At 44.4% G+C, this 14,718-nt stretch overlaps 1 protein-coding gene and 1 pseudogene across 1 annotated transcript in view; both read left to right on the top strand.

Annotated features, from left to right (window-relative positions):
• Positions 1 to 304: 304 nt before the first annotated feature.
• The window catches only part of CYSTM1 (cysteine rich transmembrane module containing 1), a 114,135-nt gene continuing 99,721 nt past the window's right edge, over positions 305 to 14,718 (top strand). Inside the window, exon 1 of the mRNA XM_073620745.1 lies at positions 305 to 499. The gene's annotated coding sequence lies outside the window, so the exon portion shown is untranslated. The remainder of the gene's footprint in view (positions 500 to 14,718) is intronic.
• Positions 11,402 to 11,520, top strand: LOC141135448 (5S ribosomal RNA; annotated as a pseudogene).

The raw sequence follows: 14,718 nt of genomic DNA, 5'->3' as shown, positions 1-14,718 counted from the left end.
CGCCCTGCCCCAAAGATACTGCTTGCAATTTTTTTTTTTTCCTGTCCTGCAAGCGCACCGCCCCAATGTGAAAGGCTTTCACACTGGGGTGGCTTAAGAGGCACTATTTTTATCACTAAAAGGCCTGAAAAGTGTCCTGGCGTGAAAGGGGTCTAAAAGAGCTGCTGAAAAGCGAGGATTTATTAACACACAAACTACTAGAATTTTCAGTAGCACACCCAATACTTCCATTCATTATCTTTCTCTTCATTCACCAGGCTGAATTCCCTTCACGCCCGCCTAGATTCCAGCCAGTTCCCAAGGAAGTTCACTGACAGGAGAGGATTGCTCCATAGTGCGCAGTACTGGTACTTGCTCACAAGCACCTTAGCAACGGCATCATGTGACCGCTATCTCGAGAGAACGTGACGTCACTACCTGACTGGCTGATAGAAGAGCTGAGTTGTGTAGAGAGCAGCAGGGCTGTGGTTTTAGTTGATCGGCGAAGAGCGAGAAACACGTAAGTAGGAAAACACCTGACGTTATGTTACTTTGTAGCCTGTGATTTGGACGGTCGCTATTAGTGATTTATTGGTGCCGTGTTTGGTGACTGTATTACTATTTGTTATATCTTTATATTAGGAGGCGAGCATCGTTTTGGAGGACTATACGGGTTGTGTATGAGCTCGGCTTAGTAATCTCTCCTGGGTGGGTGTCGGTGTTTTGTTTCCTATAGAGAGTCAGGGGAGTTGGCCGCAGAGCCTGGTTATTGGTGCCATACCCTCTGTCACCCGATGTAATTATAGCCTGTTAGCAGGCTGCATTCCACACAGCTGCATTTGAAAGGCAAATTCATGTAAACGATTTATTTGTCATCCAGTTGGCATGCCATGGTGCTATTTGTCATTTTTGTTTGTGTTGTTAAAGCTTTTAGCACACCTCCTTCTATTGCCGCATAACTTCTAACACACCTGTTCTTCTAAAGCACCGTGGCACAGTGATCAAAGTTATAGATTGCCAAGTTCTCCTGTATATTTCACTTGCTTTTTTTCCCCCTATTTCTTCGACTAAATCCACCAGGTTTAGTAGATCCTATTATCCTTAGGTTTTCAGGAATATAAAAATGACCACTAGTCTCTTGGAGACTAAGGGACATATGTATTTTATATATAATTTTTTATTTTTTTTTCACATATTGTAGATCTGACCTTTTGTGATAATATGCCAGGCAGAAAAGCACAGCCTAGGAGTTACCCCTAGAGGCCAAACCTCTTCGAACCTCCCCCCATCTGCTAGAGCAGTGGTTTCCAACTATAGTCCTCAAGCACCGGTCAAAGATTCACACATGTCCAGAGAGGCTCCGGTGCATCTTCTGGTCCGTTTTCAGGTCTGAATTCAGCCAAAAATTCAGACTGTACCTGGACCTGATACAAAGAGCAGGGACACATCGGACCCCTGCTGTGAGCCGCGCCGTACAGCATTGTGAACCCAACCTTAAAGGGTTTTTACTTTAAAAAAAAAAAAATAAATTGGATCCTGTTCCCTTAAAGTGATTGTAAGGGTATTTTTTTTTTTTTTTTAATAACAAACATATACTTACCTCCACTGTGCAGCTTGTATTGCACAGAGTGGCCCCGAACCTGCTCTTCTGGGGTCCCCCGGTGGCTCCTCCCCGCATCTGATAACCCCCTCGAATCGCTTCCCCAAGGGGGTTACCTTGCGGGCATGCTCTCGAGTTCAGCATTCGGCATCCATAGCCGCCGAAGGCAGGACTTAGCCCTGGCTCCTGTGTCATTGGATTTGATTGACAGCAGTGGGAGCCAATGGCTGCGCTATTATCAATCTATCCAATCAAGAGCTGTGAGCCTGTGGAGAGACAGTGCGTCCCCAATGACTGAATAAAGGGGTTCATTTAAGTAAAACGGGGGGGCTGGTGACTGCCAGGTGTTTTTTCACCTTAATGCGTAGGATGCATTAAGGTGAAAAAACACTTACCTTTACAACCCCTTTTTAAAGCATGTTTATAAAGAACAGTGCTTGTGCTGTGTCATTTGGCCCCCTGTTACCTAAAATACCTGGCTTATCCTGCCTGGCTATACCCTCCCCTCTGTAAACTGATCAAGGTGTATCATGGCTGCTGAGCCTTGACAACGTGGTCAGTTTATGTGTTTGTCATCCGCAGCCCTGCTCTCAGCTCTTCTGTGTCCTCCTCCCCCTTTTCCCTGCCAGTCAGCTCGTACTAGTGCCCGCCACCTCCAGTTCCTGTTGGTATCATAACGTATTGTTACTACAATCCCCTCTGTTATAATAAATGCTGTGCCCACTGTGTATGTGTTTTTTCTAAAACATCCAGATAAATGCCTTATTTTATAGCACCGCTTGGCAGTCTCGTGACCAGCCATCTCTCTCCTCCTCCTGGCTGACGTCAACTGGGGGTTTGTCAGCTCCGCCAGCTTTGATGTCAGACCCATAGAGGAGAGAGCCAGTCACGTGACCACCGATCAGTGCTATAAAATAGGGCATATATCTGGGAATTTTTTTTGAAAACGCATACAGTGGGGCACAGCATTTTACTACAACAGAGGAGATGGTAGCAACAACACTAAGTGGGTTAACAAGCACTTTAAATCAGTGTGTCTCAACCCTTCTTTTTTTTTTTTTTTTTTTTTTTTCCAGTCGAGGCACACTTTAAAGCAGAACCACAGCTTTTCCTCCCCAATACAGATGCATTGCGCATGTAAATGAATCCCAGACACTGCCAGTTTGTGTGTAAGGCTTCATGTACACTACAGCTCCTAAACATGAGTTTATAAACTTTTGGTGATTTTTTTTTTTTGCCAAAGCTCCCAAACTCAACTCCATAAAAGCCTATGTGTCAGTGTGTACACATGGGCTTCTACCAGAGTTAAGGAGCTGCTGCAGTTAGGGGAGCTTCAACCTCCCCTCTCCTGAACGCAGATAAATCACGTTGGGATAGGAAAGTTTTGACTGCTTTAAAACGCAAACCGTGGCAAAAGGGCAGGGCCTTGTTGCCACATTTTGCTGTTTCCTGTGGCCATTGGTCAAAGTAGGCTGTGCATACATGAAGCCTTACTTGCCTCCTTTAGCTGTATACAGCAAGTTTCTGTGTCTGATGTCTCTACTCCTGGCTGAACATCAAAGTTCTGATTTCCTGTTTCCTTCATTTTCCAGTCCTGATACTACTTGTCCCATAATTCTTTGAGCCTTTGTAGCTTCAGGTGGTTCTCTGAGAAACTGCAGCCAATGTGACGTTCAGTTGTGGACATCTTGGTATACCCCGCACTTGGCCACGCAGTCTGAAGTGGACATCTTTTTACACCCACTGAAGTTTTGCATTTCACACTTATTTTTACAAGTACACTGAGGTTATTTTGTGAAATACAGGATTTTGAAATCCATCAAGCTGTTTTGGTGCTGAATCTTAAGCGGCAGTGTTCTGTCAGATTAGCAAACCTATGAGATCAGCAGACTTTCTGCTGCTTTTAAAATTAACCATCAAAACAGTGTCACAGATTTTACTGTATTTCACTATATAAGCTGAGTTTACTGGTGAAATGCAAGACTTCGGTGGGTGTACACGCTTGCAGCCTTCTGACTGTAGGCTTACTGCAGGCGAGTGCGGGTTTTCCAAGATGGCCGTGACGGACCATCACTTCCTTTGCATTTTCTGATAGGTAACCGCTTTCTGACAGGATGCGGGGACTCGACTAATGTGACCACAGTGCTGGCAAAGAGCAGTGTGGGGGGGCGGGCGCAAACAAGTATGCTGAGCATGTGCCCAATGTCCTCATTAATTGATGACATCATTGGATGTTAGGACATCAGGGGCTACAAGATTGTGTTGGTGCACAATGAAATCCTGTGGCTTTGTGAAACTAAAAAGCAGGCTTGTGTTGCCTTATGAGTTTGTGAAATCTCCATTAATAGCTGTAAAATATTATAATTAGGAATATATATCTTTTAGCTTGTATCTATGCAGGCCGGAAGATAGTATCTTCACACATATCTGTGAGAAGACCAGACAAGATGGGGCCCAGGCTTTTGTGTACAAACAATTAGAGCTGCACAATTAATCGTTAAAAAATCGTGATCTCGATTCACCTCCCCTGACGATCTCTCCTGCTGAGTTTGATGATTCTTTCATATAAACAAGTGGAGAGATTATCTGCTCACTCAGCTGTCAAAAGAAAACATCCAGGCATTCTGCCAAGTTTAGAACTTGAAACATTGTATCTAACTTCCTTCTTAGATCAAAGGGATAAACTTCTCTGTGTAAACAAATAACCTGGGCAATCTGCCAAGCTTTAAACAACGTGTAAATGCAGGAAGTTTAACCACTTAAAGTCTAAATCTTTTTCTGACACTTCTTTCTTAAGTTAAAATCAATATTTTTTGCTAAAAAAAATTACTTGGAACCCCCAAACATTAGAGATAAAATGTATAAATATATATTCTAATATTTTATAATATGGAATAAAATGGCAATTGCTGCAATATTTTATGTCGCACTGTATTTGCCCAGCGGTCTTTCAAATGCAATTTTTTGGGAAAAAATACACTTCAATAAATAAAAAAAAAAGAAACAGTAAAGTTAGCGCAATTTTTTATTTTGTTTTAATGTGAAAGATGATGTTACGCCGCGAGAATCGTGAGAGAATCGTGATCTATCCTCTAAGCAAAAAAAATCGTGATTCTCATTTTAGCCAGAATCGTGCAGCTCTAAAAACAATGGGATTCAAACCTCATTGTTTTACACAAACTCACTTCAAAGGATCCCATGCTGGCATGCAATGAAGGGAGGCCAATACTTAATTTCCTGGGAAAATTTAAGTCCATCTCTGGCTCACAAGGATTTGCATTAAAGGGGGCTGACTATAGGGAAGCTAACCAATCAGAAGTCACGCTATGCCAACCAATGAGGCATCAACCTGTATTGATATACAGACTAGATTGGAGGAAACTCGCATTTTATGGTAGAGTAGCCATCAGAATGGAACCTTGGTGAGAAACGGGTAATAACGGGAAAGGTCTGCCCTTTTACCTGTAACTAAATGTGTTTGTAGATTAATATTTTGAGGCATATACTCTGTATTCCTTTATGTAATTCTCTTATTTTAACCTATTGTTTTCTTCCTTGGTGTAGACTATAGATGGATAGATTTTCTGTGTATTAGATTGACTTTCAACTACTTGCCAATAAATATTGTTGTTGTGTTTTAAATCTTTCACTCTTGGTCAAAGAACTCTCATTTAACCCACATCATATGTGTGAGATATTAAATCTTAAATATAATAAATGGGTAACACTTGATCCTCTCACTGACTTGTATGTCCAATTTTTAGTCCTTTCTTCTTTCTTCTTTCTTCTTTCTTCTTTCTTCTTTCTTTCCTGAGACTGTGCTGGAGGGTTTCTGTTATTTACTTATGACCGCTCTATAGAGTCATGAATTTCTGGTAAGCGTTTTTTCTGTTTGAGCATCAGGACCTTTGTTGTGCACTAGTGTGCAGTCATGTTGGACTGTTTCCACAAAGTTGGGAGCATGAAATTGTCCAGAATGTCTTGGTATGCCTTACGAGTTCGCTTCAGTGGGACTTAGGAGCCAAGCCCAACCCTTGAATATGAACCCCTTTCCATAATCCCCCCCCCCCCCACCCCCCCACCAAATGATTTGGACCAGCGCAGAAAGCAAGAAATAATAAGAGTATGGGATTTTAAATGAGGCAGGTTCAAACACAAATTTGAGAGTAAAAATATTTTTAATGTACATGAGTATCAAGTTGCGTAACGTTATATATAACAAAAAATTGCTCATTGCATATGCAGACATCTTGGGAAGTAAATTGCATACATATAAACAGAGTGTAAAACAAAAAATCGAGCCCATGGTATGGAAAGTATTATATGTAAAAAGAGATGTATATATCTCTTTTTACATATAATACTTTCCATACCATGGGCTCGATTTTTTTTTTTTTGATTTAGAACATCTCCATTATTTACAGATATTCAATATCCGCTCCTGATGAGTTGGCTTACCGACGAAACGCGTTGAGCTTTTGAGGATTTAACCCCTCACATTTCCACCAAGATTTTTATGAATTTTACTGTATATTACAAGTTATACTCATGAAATATGTATTAATGTCCCCCTGTTATGGCAATCATGTTTTACACTCTGTTTATATGTATGCAATTTACTTCCAAGATGTCTGCATATGCAATGAGCAATTTTTTGTTATATATAACGTTACGCAACTTGATACTCATGTACATTAAAAATATTTATTTTTACACTCAAATTTGTGTTTGAACCTGCCTCATTTAAAGTCCCATACTCTTTTTTTATTATTTTATTATTTTTTTTGAATTTTATAATTAGGGATGGAGGCGCACTACCCCCCTTTCCTTGTGCTCTTCATTTAAAGTCCCAGTATATGGAGATATACATTTTCCCCCCCTCCGCTGAGTGCAGAAAGCAAGGTCCATAAAGAGTCCTAACCTCAACTTGATAGAACAACTTTGGGATGACTGCAAGCCAGGCCTGCTCGTCCAACATCCGTGCATGACCTTACAAATGCTCTTCTGGAAGAATCGTCAAACGTTCCCATAGACACACTCCTAAACCTTGTGGACAGCCTTCCTAGAAGAGTTGAAGCTGTTCTAGCTGCAAAGGGTGGGCCAACTCAATATTGAACCCTACCTCCGCAACATCTCTAAACTACGTCCCTTTCTAACCAATGAAACCACAAAGCTCCTGATTCACTCCCTGGTTATCTCTCGCCTCGACTACTGCAACTCCCTCCTCATTGGCTTACCTTTAAATAGACTATCCCCCCTTCAGTGCATCATGAATGCTGCTGCCAGACTCATCCACCTTACAAACCGCTCAGTGTCTGCTAACCCTCTCTGCCAATCCCTCCATTGGCTGCCACTTGCCCAACGAAATAAATTCAAAATGCTAACAATAAGTTACAAAGCCATCCACAACTCTGCCCCCAGCTACATCACTAGCCTAGTCTCAAAATACCAACCTAATCGCCCTCTCCGTTTCTCCTAAGACCTCCTGCTCTCTAGCTCCCTCATCACCTCCTCCCATATCCGCCTCCAGGACTTCTCCCGAGCCTCGCCCATCCTCTGGAATTCCCTACCCCAATCTGTCTCCAAATGTATCCACTTTTAGGCGATCCCTGAAAACTTTCCTCTTCAGAGAAGCCTTTCCTGCCACCGTCTAACAACTGCACTATTTTCTCCATTAGCTCATCCCCCACAGCTATTACCCTTTTGTATAACTTGACCCTCCCTCCTAGAATGTAAGCTCTAACGAGCAGGGCCCTCTGATTCCTCCTGTATTGAATTGTATGCCGTAATGTTGTAAAGCGCTGCGTAAACTGTTGGCGCAATCTAAATCCTGTATAATTGTAGTAGTAATAATAATACTGGACTAAGACTGGGATGTCATTAAAGTTCATGTGCATGTAAAGGCAGGCGTCCCGATACTTTTGACAATATAGTGTATGTAATGTTTGGAGTGTGGGGGTTTTTTTTTTTTTTTTTTCTTCTTTCTTCTTCTTCACTTTTCACATTTTCCAAAAACGTGTGTGGGGTGGGGGGAGGAAATATGTTCAAAAGACTCATTATGCCTCATAGAATATATGTTGGGGTGCTTACATTCCAATATGGGGCCATTTTGTGACTATTTCCACTGTTCTGGTGCTCCAAGGCTCTCAAAAATGTAATAGGTAGTTGGGAAATTGGATGTTTAATTTTACACCGTATATTATTTAGTCTGCGTTAGGCTCCATGCACACTAGCATTTTTTTCCCAAAGCGTCTTTCAGAACAGCCACCTAATGAGACCTCGGCTCCTCCCTTCTGAGGAAACGCCCACCCACGATGGAGCTCACAGCGGGGCCATGTAGCCGGTAATGTCACTTTCGGTGGGGGGTGTGCACTTCAACTTGATCCGCGGCTTCTGGTTCCAGCCTCGGATGCTGAAGGCGGGCCAGGCTTTGGCTGATGGTGAGCAGGAAGGGTCGCACAGGTGGCCGAAGGCTCCAGAGGCAGGACCATCTTTTTCGTGACAGGAGTGTGTCAGTGGCCTGTGGAATAAATTATGGAATCACTCAACTCTGAGGAAAAAATTCTGGAATCATGAAAAACAAACAAACAAAATGACACTCCAACACATCACTAGTACTTTGTTGCACCACCTCTGGCTTTTATAACTGCTTGCAGTCTCTGAGGCATTGACTTAATGAGTGATAAACAGTACTCTTCATCAATCTGGCTCCAGCCTTCTCCGATTGCTATTGCCAATTCATCTTTGCAGGTTGGAGCCTTGTCATGGACCATTTTCTTTAACTTCCGCCACAGATTTTCAATTGGATTGAGATCTGGACTGTTTGCAGACCATGACATTGACCTTATGTGTCTTTCTTCAAGGGATTTTTTAACAGTTTTTGCTCTATGGCAAGATGCATTATCATCTTAATAAATGATTTCATCATCCCCAAACATCCTTTCAATAGATGGGATAAGAAAAGTGTCCAAAATTTCAATGTAAACCTGGGCATTTATTGAAGATTTAGCCTTCATGCACACAGGCTGTTAAAAAAACGTTACGAAAACGCCAGTATCTTTGCAGTGATTTTTTTTTTTTTTAACTTTTTTCAGCGTTTTTGCAATAGCGTTTTTGAGCGTTTTTTTTTTTTTTTTTTTTTTTTTTTTTCAATGGATCAAAAACGCTAAAAAACTTTGGTGAATGACGTTTTTGAGCTTTTTTGAGCGTTTTTCAGCGTTAGAGCGTTTTTACAGCTGAAAAACGTCTCCCAGAACCCACTGGTCCTGGGTTTTTTTTACAGCTTAAAAACGCCTATGCCACTTGCAGCTCAAAAACGCCTAGGTGGGCATGAAGCTATAGACTAACATAGACAGGCCTTTTTAAGCTGCAAAAAAAGCTCAAAAAAAGCAGCTGTAAAAACGTCCGTGTGCATGAGGACTTAATGACAGCCATCTCCCCAGTGCCTTTACCTGACATGCAGCCCCATCATAATTGACTGTGGAAATTTGCATGTTTTCTTCAGACAGTCGTCTGCATAAATCTCATTGGAACGGCACCAAACAAAAGTTCCAGCATCATCACCTTGCCCAATGCAGATTCGAGATTCATCACTGAATATGACTTTCATCCAATCATCCATAGTCCACGATTGCCCTTCCTTAGCCCACTGTAACCGTGTGTGTGTGTGTGTGTGTGTGTGTGTGGTTTTTTTTTTTTTTTTGTGTTTAAGTGTTAGAGATGGCTTTCTTTTAGCTTTTCTGTATGTAAATCCCATTTCCTTTAGGCGGTTTCTTAAAGTTCAGTCACAGATGTTGACTCCAGTTTTAATCCCATTTGTTCCTCATTTGTTTTGTTGTACATTTTCTGTTTTCAAGGCATATTGCTTTAAGTTTTCTGTCTTGACGCTTTGATGTCTTCCTTGGTCTACCAGTATGCTTGCCTTTAACCACCTTCCCATGTTGTTTGTTTTTGGTCCATGTTTTAGACACAGCCGACTGTGAACAACCAACATCTTGTGCAACACCGCGTGATGATTTACCCTCTTTAAGGAGTTTGATAATCCTCTCCTTTTTTTTCAATTGACATCTCTGGTGTTGGAGCCATGCTTCATGTCCGTCCAATAAACAACTGAAGGAACATCCTCAGGGACTGGTGACTCCATCATTTTTTGCCAGGGGTTGTATGTGCTCTCCTGGGGGGGGGGGGGGGGTCCATACGGGTCTGGCTGGTAAAGGGGGGGGGGGGGAGGAGAGAGATCCCCCAACATTCCAGTACTTGCATCAATGTTTGGGTTCTTCCTGTGTTTGTGTGGGTATCTTGACATGCTGCCATTTGATACACTTAGTACATAGGCTCAAGGGCATACACTCATGAACCGCAAGGCTAACGTCATGATTTGAAATCCCAACCAGGCTAGCACCCTGCATGTTCACTAGTTTTTGAAGTTACTGGGTTGCCAGCCGGATTGTGCCCGATGACCACTTCACCCGGTACGCACCCGATATAGGGAACTAAACAAGGTTGGGCCTGGTTGGTACCTGGAGGGGAGGCACCACAGAGGATGGTGGCATTCAGAGGGTTAAAGGCCTTCAAGTGACCAGACCCTGGTAAGATACACAGGTTTCTACAACACTTTAGTTTAGAAGGGGGAGAAGGCCTGGATGGTGAATCCAGTAGGCCTCATTACAAAACTTCCCTGGAGGAGGTGGTGGATTTTTCAAGCAATCCTTGCCACTTTTGGGATCCAGGAGGACAAGAAAAAACTCTTGCTCCACCACCGAAGACAGAGCAGTAGGAGAGGGTGTTCCTGTCCAAGTGCTTTGGTTTAGAACCCTCTGCTCCCACCAGACTCCCTCTTTCTAATTCATTTTTTTTTTTTTTTTCCCCATCAGAGGGAAATTAAGGCCTACCCTGGCATTTATAGTTGGTGGACAGCCCCCCAAGGTGTGAGCGACACAGCATATCCAAGGCTGTGCACTATCCCTCCCACAGGGGACCTGTTTGGTTCTGGGCCTGAGGCAATTCTTGAATAGTAGTGACCTACACAGATCCCACAGGGACTTGTGTTGTTGTTTTTGTTGTGTGTGGTGGTTTTTTTTTTTTTTTTTTTTTTCTCGTAAGGAATTCTGGCCTATGGCCAAATTACCCTGAATGCACCCAATCTCGTCTAAATTGCGGAAGATAACCAGGGTCGGACCTGATTAGTGCCTAGTGGGGAAGTTGCTCAAATCGGGGCCAGTGCAGGGACTTCCTGACGGGCATGAGTTAAGATCCACATGTTGACCTTCATTGGTCAAGGAGCCACCCCTCGCAGGTTAGGTACACTGATGACCAGCGTAGCCATGGGAGACTTCCTGTAGACATACGATATTATCATTATGTTGGCTCCTTGTGTTTTTGGCAAGCCTCTTTAAGGCTAAACTGAGCGGAGACATCCTATTGCAGTTGCGGGCACTTCCATTGGTCTTACCTCCTCTCCTGATCTTTGCTAAGGTCAGGGCGGAGGCAGAGGTTTTTTTTTTTTTTTTTCTCCAGCAGGTCTTATTCCTGAGTCATGAATCTATTTCTTCCTCCTTGAGAAGATCCAAAGGATAGATAAGACCAGGAGGCTGCTGCGAAGCATCCAGCTGTTGCCTGTGTGACAGGCCAGGTCTGCAAGGGGCAGGAGAAGGCGTGGCCTAATTGATGGAGTGTCTGACTTCAGATCAGGTTGGGTTTCATTTGGATACTCTGGTTTCCTCCCTTAAAACTTCCTCTCTGGGCGGACACAGAAGGAAGGTCTTTCTGGGGGAGCATCATAGAAGGACCCTTTCTTTTTTCCGCTTCGAGAGAGTGTGAAGAGCCTATGGCCACATCACCCCAAATGCACCCAATCTCATCTGATTTTGGAGGCTAAGCAGGGTCGGGCCTGGTTAGTACCCGGATGGGAGACCGCCTGGGAATACCAGGTGCTGTAGGCTTCCCGATTCCTCTCCCTGAACCGGTAAAGGGATGGCACTCTTGGGTAGATGCTGTCGCTTAGAGTGGCGTTTCCCCAGGTGCGATGCCCTAACCCTCATATGGCCCGCCCGCAGTCTTGCCGGCAGGCAGAGAACACTCCGGTCATTCTCCTTGTATTTCTGTGAGGGCTCTTGGAACCTGGTGGTTGAGCTACTACGAGGCGGCTATGAGATATCTATCAAGGTTATATTTTATGCTCCATTTACCTGAGTGTTGGAAGCGTTAGAGCAGCTGGACCGGTTTTAGGTCTGCGGTTTGCCAAGTAGGACCTAGTTTTACTTATTGCAGGCCCTCATGGGACTTCCCTTTTGAACTTTTGATTCATGTATCGATAAGTGGATTTCTTCCTGGTTCTTTTGCAGGTACTAAAGTAAGGGTTAAAATCTCGAGCAGTACCTGGGCAAGATGGCATAAGCTAACAATTGGACAAGCCTAGTTGTTGGGGGGATCTCGGAGAGGCTGATAATACTCCTTACCACATCTGTGCAGCGGCAACGTGGTTCAGCTCTCCCACCTTTTTTGCCTGACACTACAGGTTGAACTGGTTGTCAGCAAAGGGATCAGGCTCTTTGGACACAGGGTCCTGCAAGCCATAGTCCCATCCTAAGGGTAAGTGCTCACTTATCCTCTCCATAGGTGGCTGTCTCCCCCCCCCCCCCCCCCCCCCAAGAGTCTTTCAGGACAGCACCGTGTACCCACCCTGGTTGTTTTCCTTGTGGGTTCCTGACTCAAGAACCATCAAAGAGTAATTTATGGTGTATGATGTGTTCTTGTGTCTCCCCAGCTGGCCGGAGTTGCTCTGGAAGAACTGGGGAGCCGTCGGGGAAGCATGCCTTTTTAAATCTGGGCTGGGCCGTGTTTCTTCAGAAGGGAGGAGCCGAGGTCTCTCATAGGTGGCTGTCCTGAAGGACTCTTGGAAAAGACCTTACCAGTAAGTAACTTTAATTTCTCTGCTCCTAGAAGCTAAATAGTGTTATCCTATGTGTCCATGCACACTACTTTAGACCGTTAGTGTTTTTTTTGAGCTTCAGCGTCTAGGAGCAGAAAAAAAAAACATTTTGTAGAGTTTCCTGGAGCTATTAGGAGCATTTTTTTTTTTTTTCAGCAGAAATGCTCCTAATAGCGTTTTGTGTGTGTGTGGGTGGGGTGTTTGTTTTTTTTTGTTTTAAAAAAAAAAACACACTAGTGTGCATGGAGCCTAAAGGTTAGAGTCTATGATTTACAGTATGTATTTGAAAATTGATTAGTCCTTATTTCTCAAGTCGTCTTCCAGGACGGCACCCTGAGAGATGACTGGTCCTCCTGACAGGAAACACAATCAAGAAAGAGGTTAAAAACCGCGCCCCTCCCTGCACTCCTCAGTTTTTGATTGTGTTTCCCCACAGCGAAACAGTTTGTTTGTTTTTTTTTTTTCTAATAGACTGAAGGCCGTGGGCTGGAAGTCTCCCCCTGGGCGCCAGACTGCAGGTTTTTGGAAAACCTTTGGGCCTGGTAGGGCTTGCCCTTCCCGGGGGGTTTGTTTCCCCTAATTTTCTCAGGGGGGCAATGAAGAGCTCCCCTTGAGAACTGGAGGACCCTGGGCACTGTGAGTCTCCAGAACTCCAGGGACCATGTTCCTGCTCCCACCTCTTCTTACCTCATGGTTTTTAGAGAGGATTGCCACATTCTGCCTGTTTTCTGCTTTGCAGCTCTATGCTAGGTCTCCTGGCCGCCTCAGCGCCGGTGGCTGTGTGTTGGATTGGCGCTATTTTGCGGTGGTCATTTCTGGGAGGAAATGATGTCACGGCGGCCCGGTCACTAGAGCGCGCCGCCCACAGAGGAGGAAGCGGCCTCGGCAAGATGGCGGCGGCGTTCGGAACGCCATGAGGAGCCAGCAGCCGGCTTGAACCACAGGTACCAGCACTTAAGAGGGGGTTATTTTCGGGCGGCAGCATCAGGCAAGGAGCAGGCGTCCACTACTCACTCACTGCAATGGAGCAGGAGGAGTTTACAGCCGTTGTGGAGGCCACTGGGGGTGAGTCTATCAAGCTGGAGGTGATAAGGGAGGGGGTGCCTCTCTAGCTTTTCCCTCATAAGAGATCTCTGTTTAAGTATTACCAGCTAAATGGGCTTCTTGTTTTTGCAGGCACAGAAACCCAGAGTGTTGCCAGTAGACCGAGACCCAAAAATCCTTCCCGTTCCAAGAGGTGTGGGTGCTGCAATGATAAACTAGCTGCCGAGCACACCAAGCCGTTCTGTTATAAATGCATTCATAAATTATCAGGGAAGGAGACTTCAGAGGTTATGAGAGATTTTCTCTCTGTACAATCTGAGATGCTGTCCACACTTAAAGCCTTCCAGGCTAGCCTTAATGCTAGGCAGGATAGCAGAGAAGGCTCATCCTCTCAGGAAAGTGCTTTTTCTAATGTGAGACAGGTGAGCACTGCTCCGCAGAAACCACCATCTTCTCAGGATTCGGAGGAGGAGGCGGAGGAAGTGGAAGGTCCCTGCCGGAGTCTCCTTGAAGAGGGGGAAGAGGCAGAAGATAGCCAGGAGGAAGAGGAACACTCCAGGCCAGGCAGACATATCTTCTCAACAGATGATATGGAGGGCCTCCTAGGGGCTATTTATGCTTCTGAGGAGATCCAGGAGCCAGAGGCATAGACTTCTGTACAGGATAGGTTGTATCAGGGGTTGTCTAAGGCTCAGTCTAAAGTGTTACCTATCCACCAGTCTCTGAAAGACATTGTTTTAAGAGAATGGAAGGAGCCAGAAAATAAACTTCAGAAGTTTAAAACCTGGAAACGCAGGTGTCCGTTTAAGGAAGAGGAGCCGGAGAAGTTTTTTAAACTTCCCAAACTAGATGCATCTCTGGCCCAGGTGTCTAAACAATCTGACCTGTCTTTTGAAGACACAGGTAACATCCGGGACCAAATGGACCGTAGGTCAGAGACCCTTTTACGCAGGGCCTGGGAGGCCAATGCGGCTACTTTAAGTCCGGCTTTAGCTTCAGCTTGTATAGCCAGGAATACTAACATGTGGCTGAATAAGCTGATTGATCATGTGGCGAGTTCTTCCAAGTCCAAAGATCTTTTGGATTCCTTGGAAGTAATTGGTAAGGCGGTAGCCTTTCTTGCGGATGCGGCAGTGGAGTCGGTGCGGACTTCAGCTAAGACAGC

This window comes from Aquarana catesbeiana, linkage group LG03, assembly GCF_042186555.1.
Source record: "Aquarana catesbeiana isolate 2022-GZ linkage group LG03, ASM4218655v1, whole genome shotgun sequence".
In the NCBI taxonomy this organism is placed as follows: Eukaryota; Metazoa; Chordata; class Amphibia; order Anura; family Ranidae; genus Aquarana; species Aquarana catesbeiana.
Note: the sequence above shows the minus strand (reverse complement) of the source record. Positions and strands in the feature narration are given on the sequence as shown.